The sequence below is a fragment of the Neophocaena asiaeorientalis genome, unplaced genomic scaffold (genome assembly GCF_003031525.2).
Source record: "Neophocaena asiaeorientalis asiaeorientalis breed wild unplaced genomic scaffold, Neophocaena_asiaeorientalis_V1.1 scaffold177, whole genome shotgun sequence".
Lineage (NCBI taxonomy): Eukaryota > Metazoa > Chordata > Mammalia > Artiodactyla > Phocoenidae > Neophocaena > Neophocaena asiaeorientalis.
Genome location: NW_020172779.1, coordinates 7,891,115 through 7,901,079, shown reverse-complemented (window position 1 = coordinate 7,901,079; position 9,965 = coordinate 7,891,115). Strand labels below are relative to the sequence as shown.

Sequence of the window (9,965 nt, the reverse complement as noted above, 5' to 3'; positions counted from 1 at the left end):
CCCTCCCTATCCCACCCCTCTAGGTGGTCACAAAGCACCGAGCTGATCTCCCTGTGCTATGCGACTGCTTCCCACTAGCTATCTATTTTACATTTGGTAGTGTATGTATGTCCATGCCACTCTCTCACTTTGCCCCAGCTTACCCTTCCCCCTCTCTGTGTCCTCACATCCATTCTCTACGTCTGTGTTTTTATTCCTGTCCTGCCCCTACATTCTTCAGAAACTTTTTTTTAAGATACTATATATATGTGTTAGCACATGGTATTTATTTTTCTCTTTCTGACTTACTTCACTCTTTATGACAGTCTCTAGCTCCATCCACCTCACTACAAATAACTCAATTTCGTTTCTTTTTATGGCTGTGTATATGTGCAACATATATTGTGTATATGTGCCACATCTTCTTTATCCACTCATCCGTCAATGGACACTTAGGTTGTCTCCATGTCCTGGCTATTGTAAATAGAGCTGCAGTGAACATTGTGGTACATGACTCTCTTTGAATTATGGTTTTCTCAGGGTATATGCCCAGTAGTCCCACACAGCTTTTAATTTTTTTTTTTCTCATTAGAGGGAAGAAAATTCCAGCCCTGGGCAAAAAGGTGAAGTCATCAGGATTTCCTATCCACTTCACCAGCTCGTTTCTCCCTTTCCCAGGCCCCTTCCCAAAACAGACGAAGGTCTGGTTTTGTTTATAGTTTGAGACTCTTTTAGTATGAGTGAGAACGTGACTTAGCGATTGCAGGTTTAGTCATTTATCTCTAATGTGAAACAAGACTATATTTAACAGGCATTTCAATTTTTAGGAACCATTAAAAAGTATGGAAACCCCTTTACCGCTCCCCACTGCCCCCCATCCCTTCATTGAGTCATTAATAATCACTTACTGGGTCCTGTTAGGGGACAGGCATTGTGTGGTTGCCATGGAGACACTGGTTACTGTGGAGTTTATGGTTTGGTTGTGGGTGGCCTGCAGGATAGAGCCCAAAGGGACCGTGGTTGCCAAGCCCTTCACCGACACAGCCTTTGGCTCCCAGGGGCTTCTCGTCTTTCCTCGCTCCCAACCTTTGAATGTGCCCTATTTGTCACCTTTACGCTTCCAGGCCGGCAACTCAGCCTGGAACCTCTCCCCACCCACTGCCCTCATGTGGCTAATTCGTATTCGTCTCACAGGCGTCTGCCTGATTTCAGCTTCCAGAAGTCTTGATCCCCAAGTGGTGGTAGGTTTCGTGCTGCTCTTTGACCCCTGTATTGGCCCTTATTATGCTGTCTTGTCATAGCCTGTTTGTTTTCCATGAGACGCTTTAAACTTTGTAAAATCAGGACTGTCTTGTTCATATTTGTATCCCGAGGGCAGAACACCTGGCATCTCGCCAAATGTTTGTGGAGAAGAATCCCTGAATTAATCGGCCAGCATCTTTCTTTGCACAAAAGGTTAATACCCCAAAGGTCTGACAGTGCTGAGACAGTCCGCTCAGAAGCGTTGCCCGTTTCTCTTTCTGTAGCTGAAAGCCCTTCCTCCCGTTCATCTCGGCCTCCTGGATATGCCCTTTTCCCTCGTAACTTCTCTAGGTTTCCCGTCTCATCCTAGTCCCCTTCTAACTTTGCCCAGACCTCTAGCTTGCAGCCCCTTGGCTTTCCTCCCAGACCCACTATCAACGCTGTCCTGCACCGCTGAGTGGTCTCCGTGGATCTGCCCACACCCTCACTCCCGCCGCACCTCACTCTCCTGGCAGCAGCGCGTCCACCCACGTGAGAACCCAGCCTCCTGTACCCTGTACTCCTGTATACCGGAGCTGTAACACAGGGCAGGAAAGGGCAACCCAGGAAGCCTGGGCATCTCTGGGTGTCATCACACACAAGTCATCTTGATCATTTCCAGCACAGATGGTGAAGGTAATTAACTGAGCAATGATTATGGTAAAGACATCTTGAGCCTGCCTCCTAACCCCACCCTCTTGTTGATGAATGAATCACTCAGAAGGTGAGCAAATGTGAAGCACAGAGATGTCTGTCTGCCCTCCAGTGAGTGGGGTGGGACCCAAGGGCAGTTCTTGCCTCTCTTGACTCAAAAGGCCTGTCTTCAGTGTTTTCTCCCAAGGGGGCATGGTCATGCCCAGAATTTGAGCCGTTGAGAGTCCTTTGTCTCTCATATGCTGACACCCCTGCAATCTATACTATAGCCAAAGAGATCTTATACAAATAAAGATTGCTCTCAGAGTCCTTCAGTGATTTCCCCTGAGGCCTGGGAGGCCCCGTGTGGTCTGGCCCTAGCCCACTTCACCCCAGCTCACTCTGGTTTCTTCTCATGTCTTTGAACTCGGCAAGTGTCCTCCCACCCAAGCCCTACGCCCATCCAGTTACTTTTACTCGGAACACTCCTCCCTGTGGTCCCTCAACCCTGCCATAAACTTGCCCTTCCTACAGATCCCAGCGCAAAGGTCACTCTCAGACAAGATGATTCTGAGTCCAGACTTGCTCAGGTCCCCCCTTTAAATGTTGTCAGAGCGCCTGCTTTTTTATTCACCCCGCAAGGTGCTTAATGGAATCGTAATTGAATATTCTTTGTATGAATCCTCCTGGCTACGTCATAAGCTCCAGGACTGTGTGTCTGCTTTGCCCCTTCGTGGCGGAGCTCAGCTTCCTGGACGTGCCGTGACTTCTGCCCAGTGCTGCTATGCTGGAGCCCCAGGCACTTGAAGAGATGGCCTGAAGCCCGGTGAGCCCGCAGCCAGTCCGTACAGAGCTCCACTGCCAGCGCCACAGGTGCCCCCACCTGTCTGTGAGGTACTGTATTTCAATAAAGATGGGCTTCATTTTAGGAAAACCTAGGGTAGAAATCTATGAAGCATATCCAAGGCCAATGTTTATAAAAATGATTATTTTAAATAGCAGCTTTCTAGTGCTTTTGAAATTTCATCTATAAAAGTAATTTATACACGATTTTCCAAGGTCTTAATCGTGAAAACAAACAAGCAAACAAAAACCAGAGAGGATTATACAAAAGAATCCAAAGCTCGAGAAACAATGGTCCTGATGAGTCACAGCCTAGGGCTGCTCCAATCCTGTCTTCGTGATCGAAGTGTCTCCACCAGGTGACTTTGCTAATGAGGTCAGAGAAGTAGGACAGGCATTTGTTTGCTTGGGGCCTACTGTTCCTTATCCTTTCCTCCTTCCTCGGCACAGAATGACTTGGTCACTTAAAAGTTTGATGTTGTGTCTGCTCAGCCTTTGAGCTGACGACCACCCTGCCCCCCATCTCTGGGATCTCTGGGAACTTGGCAGCCATATTTGTCTTCACTGCCCCTAATGATGGGAGAGAGGAAGCAGGGTTTACCTGACCTAAGCTGAGCCAGTCAGGATCTCCCCTAGAGATGTAGAAATGAGTCTTCTCTTGTCTGAAACTGGGTCAAAACTGGGGGGTGGCTGTGTTTGCCAAATGGAATGGGGGATAGACAGAGCAGGTCTGCAGAAAGAGGATGAAAGAGATACCCAGAAAGGGGCAGAGGGACAGTCTCTGCTCTGCTGCCTCCTGATTCCAGGCCCTTCCTGTTCTGTAGGCCCAGCTACAGTCTTGGCTGAGGCCTCCACGAAACACCTGGAGTGTGGTAGGCGAAATAATGGCTCCCAAAGATGTCCTGGTCCCCCAGGGTGTCCCAACCTGTGAATATGTTAGGTTACAATGCAAAGGGGAATTAAGGTTGCTTATCAACTGACCTTAAAATAGAGAGTATTACCCAGGTGAGCCCAGTGTAGTCATTGAGATCTTAGCAAATGGAAGATGGAGTGTATTAGGACTTGCCAGAGAAACAGACCCAATAGGTCTGATACAGATGCATGTGAAAGGAGATTTAGTATAGGAATTAGCTCAAGTGGTTATGGAGGCCAAGAAGTCCCACCAGCTGCCTTCTGCAAGCTGGAGAACGGGGAAAACCAATAATACCATTCAGTTGAAGTCTGAAGGCCTGAAAATCAGGGGGCTGATGGTGTAAGTCTTGATCTGAGTCCAAAAGCCCGAGAACCAGGAGTGCCGATGTCCAAGGGCAGAAGGTAGATGTCCCAGCTCAAGCAGAGAGCACAAATTCATCCTCCCTCTGCCTTTTTGTTCCATTCAAGCCTTTGACAAATGGATGGTTCCCACTTGCACTGGGGAGGGTGATCTTAATTCACCAGCTCAAATGCCAGTCTCCTCCAGAAACACTCTCAAGACACACCCAGAATAATGTTTTAGCAGTTATCTGGGCATCCCTTAGCCAGTCAAGTTGACATAAAATTAGCCATCACACGGAGGCAGAAGGAGTGGGTCAGGGTCAGAGAGATGCTGTGCGGCTGGCTTTGAAGATGGAGGAAGAGGCCATGGGCCAAGGAGTGCAGGCGGCCTGTAGAAGTTAGAAAAGGCAAGGAAACAGATTCTCTCCTAGGGTGTCCAGGGGGGAACACAGCCCTGCTGACGCCTTAATTTTAGTCCAGTGAAACCAATGTGGGAATTCTGAACTAGAAACTATAAGGTGATACATTTGTGTTGTTTTATGCCATGATGTTTGTGGTCATTTGTTATAGCCGCCATCGGAAACCAATATACAAGGTAACCTACCCATAACTTAAGATTGCTTGAGCTAGTTTCAGTTTCTGCTACTTGCAACCAAAGAATCCTGGTATGGACCACTTGGGTCCTTTCAACCTTGGTTTAAGAATAAGACATTGTGTCTCAGAAGGCTATTTCTTTTTTAAATGACATTCTTTTGTAAAACCTTGATAGAGCATCGCTGTAGGAGATACCAAAGATAAGACACAACACCTATTTTCTTTTTTTTTTTTAGAATTTATTTTAGCCATCACCTTTCTCCAGAATACTTCCTGTCTCTCTAAGTCTCAGTTTGGATCCCTTTCTACGCGCCCCCTTAGTACCCTGTGCTTACCTCTGACATTCCACCTGTGACACGTTTAACTTTTCTGTCCTTTTCATTAGGCAGTGAGCTACATGAGGATAGTGACAATGTCTCCTTTCTTTCCAAATCATCAAACATAGCCCTTGATACATAATCAACCCCGGGCAAAAGCTGAATGATTTTACTGACAGTAAGGCAATCTCTATAGAAGCTGGAGGGAAATGAGACTTTGAATGGAATCCCTAGGGAGAAGGACCACAGAATTGCTTTATCCTAAACAAAAGGTGCAAAAGTTTTCCTACTCAGGTGTGATCCACAGGTGAGAGAGAGATTGTAAGTAAAGAGTCTAAGCTTTGCTGTGAACAAAGACTGCTGGGTGTGCTAGAGAACAGTAAGGTTGACAGAGAACCAAGGACTTAAGGTTGTTTCTCATGCTTTGCATGGCTAAAGGGGATCAGTTTTCTCCTAGTAACTGAGGTTTTTTGGTTTTGTTTTTTTAAAAAAACAAAGTTTCAGAATATCATTGATCTGTTCTTATAACTGGTGTTAATCTTCAGAATTGGAATGACTTGAATCAAATGGTAAGGACTTCATTTCTGATTTCATTAGTAATTACCAGGAATTCATAATTCTGTCTCTGGCAAGTCATCTAATAGAGCCCAGGTTTGTGGAAGGGCCTTGGCTTGGTATCATGGACTGAAAAAGCTTGAGAAATTCATTTTTTTTTTAATTTTTATTTTTTTATACAGCAGGTTCTTATTAGTTATCCATTTTATACATATTAGACAAGACCTATTTCCAAGGAGCTTCCATCTCTAGTAGACGTAATAGGACATCCACATAAGTGGCAAATAAGGATCAGGAGGGAGGACTTGACAGCACAGGAGTGCAGAGGAAAGGGGTTTTCACGAAGGCGGTAACATCTGAGCTGGACCTGGTGAGGGGGTGGTTTGTAGCAGCCTCGTCAGAGAATGGAAGGCAGGCCTGCAAGGTTTTGCAGTCGAGGGATGAGAGCAGCCAAGGCCTGGAGGACATGAAGGCTGGTCATCCAGGTTAGCGGGTGTGAAGGGATGTGGTGGGTAATGAGGCTGGGCGGGTAAACCGGTGTCAAATTATGGATGATCTTGAGTGCCTGGTAGGGAACTTGACTTGGCGTGGATATACTGAGCTATGAAAGGTCTCTGAGCCCGGGAATGGCTGGTTTAGGGTTGTGCTTTAAGCCGATAAATCTGGTTTCACTTTCTACGTGTTAAACAACCTTTCAGCTTCGTGCAATATGTGTTTTCTGGGTCTAGGAGATAACGAGCACTAACGTGGAGGGTGGAGGTGAACTCAAGTCACTGAGAGCTCCCAACGCTTTGGGGAATCCACACTGTTGCGGAGTTTGTTACCCTGAAGGGCTTTCCCACCTGGAAAAGGCCAAATTCTTGATGGCTTTGCCCACTGCCCCTCCTGCCTTGTGCACAGGTGAGTCCTCCTTACTTTCAGGTCTCAGCTCGATCTCTCCTTCCGCCTTCATTCCCTTGTAGACCTAGCAAACCACCGATCAGGGAACTGCAAACGCTGGAGGCAGGGAGGCTCTTGGCACCATCACATAAGCCCTCTGGGAGCTGGGACACCGCTCTTTCCATCCATGCGGGCTGCCCAGCCCCTGGCATACTGGGGGACAGGGTTGGGGGCAAGCGTGTGGTTAAATACATGAATTCAGGCCCTTTGGGAATGGAAGCCAGGGCTGGCCTCCAAGGACGGGGGACAGAATCATTCAGCCAGGGGACTCTGAACTGGATGCTGCTTCATACTGTGGCCACAGGGAGGGCTCCCAGAGCAGCAGTGCTGGTGTGCTTCTCACAGGAGCTGCGCTGGGAGGACAGCACAGCTGTGGGCGTTGGGGGGAAAAATCGGGGAGCTGGCCCTGGGACCTTTCCACTTTAGGGCCGCTGTTCTCGAAGAGCAGCCGGCCACCAGAAGCAAGCGCTGGCTCTGCTGGTAGAGAGGAGCAGTTTGTATTGAGAAGGGCCATCTCCGGAGGCCCAGCTGAGGTGACGCAGGTGCCCGCTGTCCTGCAGCGCGGCCGGGGAGTGTGTGGGGGCGGAGGGCGAGCAGCTGCAGGTGGGTGTACAGAGCCGGGGCTCCTCTGGCCACATGGGCCGACACGGGAGGCCTGCCTCTTATGCCTGATTGTGTCCCCCTAAAAGGCATACGTTGAAGCCCTAACCCAGTACCTCAGAATATGACCGTATTAGGAGATAAGACCTTTAAGCTCCTGGCACCAAAATCTGTATTAGTCAGGATTCTCCAGAGAAACGGAACCAATAGGATGTGTGTATCTATAGCTGTATGTGTATCTGCATCTCCATGTCTATATTATCTGTCTATATCTATAGCTACTTATGTACAGAGAGATTTATTATGAGGAATTGGCTCACACAGTTGTGGAAGCTGTCAAGTTCCAAGACCTACAGCTTGAGTCGGCAAGTTGGAGACCCAGGAGAGCCAGGGGTCTAGTTCCAAAGACCAGCAGGTTCAAGCCCCAGGAAGAGCCAGTGTTTCAGTTTGAGTCTGATGGCAGGAAAAACCTATGTCCCAGTTTGAAGGCAGTCAGGCAGGAGGAACTCTCTCTTACCTGGGGGAGAGTCAGCCTTTTTGTTGTCAGGTCTTCAGCTGATTGGGGAGGCCTACCCACGTTCACAAGGGCAATCTGCTTTACTTACACTACCATTTTAAATGTTTATCTCATCCAAAAACACCCACACAGAAACACCCAGAACAATGTTCGGCCAAATACATGGGCACCCCATGGTCCAGTCAAGTTGACACATAAAATAAGCCATCAAAAGTCCATACTTTGTCAACTTCATCTCCTTAAATTCGTAATCCAATTTGACTGGTGTCCTTATAAGGAAAAGAAATTTGGACACACACAAAAAGACACTAGGGGGCTTCCCTGGTGGCTTTTTTTTTCAAAAAAAAAAAAAAAAAAAAAAAAAAAAGACACTAGGGATGCATATGGACAGAGGAAAGACTACATAAGCACACAGCAAGAGGATGGCCATCTGCGAGCCAAGGAGAGAGGCCTCAGGAGAAACCAGTCCTGCTGACACCTTGATCCCGGACTTCAGCCTCCACAACTGTGAGAATATAAACGTCTGCTGTTTAAGTCACCGAGTCCGTGGTATTTTGTTACGGCAGCCCTGGCAAATAAATACACTCTCTTCCAAACAAGGGATGTTCCCATCCCCTGAGAGGACTTCTTACTCATTTCTTTTTCTCTCAGATACCTTCTATGCTTATGACCTTCTGCTATAGATTGCATGTTTGTGTCCTCCCAAAATTCTCGTGTTGAAACATAATCCCCAAGGTGATGGTGTTAGGAGGCAGGGCCTTTGAGAGGTGATTAAGTCATGAGCATGGAGCCCTCATTATTAGGATTTGTTCTCTTAGAAAAGAGGCCCCAGAGAGCTAGGTTGTCCCTTCCACCATGTGATGACACAGTGAGAGGTGACCACCTGCAAACCAGGAAGAAGGCCTTCCCCAGAACCCAACCATGCCGGCACCCTGATCTTGGAGTCCCGGCCTCCGGAACTGTGAGAAATGTCTGTGGTTTATAAGCCACCCAGTCTTTGGTATTTTGTTATAGCAGCCCCAATGGACAGGTCCTCACCATTTCTGAAAAGTCAGTGGAGAGGCCTGGCTTGTGCGCTTCAGGATCACAGGGAAAATGAGGTTCAGAGAGCTTGGGGCTTCCTCGTTAGCAACCATTTCAGTGGGTGGGTTTAGAAACTCTGTTCTCAGAGCCCAGCCCACCGGCCTAGAAGGTGTCTGTGTGAATTTGCCTGGCGCAGTGAGCAGGCAGTGGAGGAAGGTGGCCTTGGCAAGCACGCTTATGAGGGATGGGTTCCACCCTCCCCTCACGTTTGGCCTTGCGCACACACTGCAGCCTCACGCCACGCCACCTCCTCTGGGCCTCTCTGTCCACTCAGGCTGGCGCATCGTTGTGTGGACACCCTCGCTCACCACACCCTGCAGAGGAGTGGAGTATGGAGCCCCTGGGAGGCAGCATGTCTATCTCAGTGGAATTATGCAGTGAGCAACCAGGGAAAAAGGTCGTTTATACTCGTACGTGTGTCTGCAATATTTACATTCTCTGATGACAGTTTTTCCTCTTCAGGAGGAAGCTGAGAAAATGAGTGACGGTTTCTCTGTGTCCAACAGCTTTTTGGACTGAGTCCAGAAAATGAATCACGTGAAGATGCGGCTCTAGCACTTCTAGGCCAGGCCAGCAGGGCCAGCAGAGGAGAGGCAGGGAACCCAGGTCAAGGTGAGGGCAAGTACAGGTCATCCTGGGGGGTCTGAATGTTTGACCCCCTCAGGAGCAAAGCTCCTTGACCAGTCAGTCAGCATCCATTGTGTGCGGGACCACCCACGGGGGGCCTGCAAAGATGCCCTTGGCCTCTTACGATACAGATAGGGAGATCTGGTGAGGACCAAATGAATGCCACAGATTATTTCTAGGAGAGGGAGGCCTGAGGGGAAGGGATGATCATTCCAATCAACACCCCAGTCCTGGCTGATAACCCTACAGGTGGGTAATAGTATCCCAGATCCCTGGTTGGGGACTGTGTTTCCACCGTGTCTCCCCTTGAACATGACCATACAATTTCTTTCATTCTCTTATGTTCTTTTTTTGGGGGGCAGCGCCTCGCGCAGCTTGTGGGATCTTAGTTCCCCAGCCAGGGATCGAACCCGGGCCCTCGGCAGTGAGAGTGCAGAGTCCTCACCACTGGACCACCAGGGAATTCCCATTCTCTCATGTTTTTCACGGTGGTGGTTCTCGTGGGCACCGCCCCCAGCTGACTCTGGCATTCTCCAGGACAGACGTGAGGCTGGGTCTCTTTGCCTGTTGCTGAAATCTGTTTGGCACACGGTGGGCACTCCACTGCTGTCGTTGAATTTCACACTGTAGGAGAGACTCTGTACGTCTCAGGATGGCCCCCAGCAAACAGGCCTGCCAAGGCAGTTGCAGGTGTGAGTCCCGCCTGGAGCAGAATTAAAGCTGGGCAAAACTAGGTTTGGGAG

At 48.7% G+C, this 9,965-nt stretch overlaps 1 non-coding gene across 1 annotated transcript; it reads right to left on the bottom strand.

Annotated features, from left to right (window-relative positions):
- Positions 1 to 9,611: 9,611 nt before the first annotated feature.
- On the bottom strand, positions 9,612 to 9,684 carry TRNAE-CUC (transfer RNA glutamic acid (anticodon CUC)). The gene has a single exon. It is a non-coding gene; the product is annotated as a tRNA-Glu (tRNA).
- Between the last annotated feature and the right edge of the window lie 281 nt (positions 9,685 to 9,965).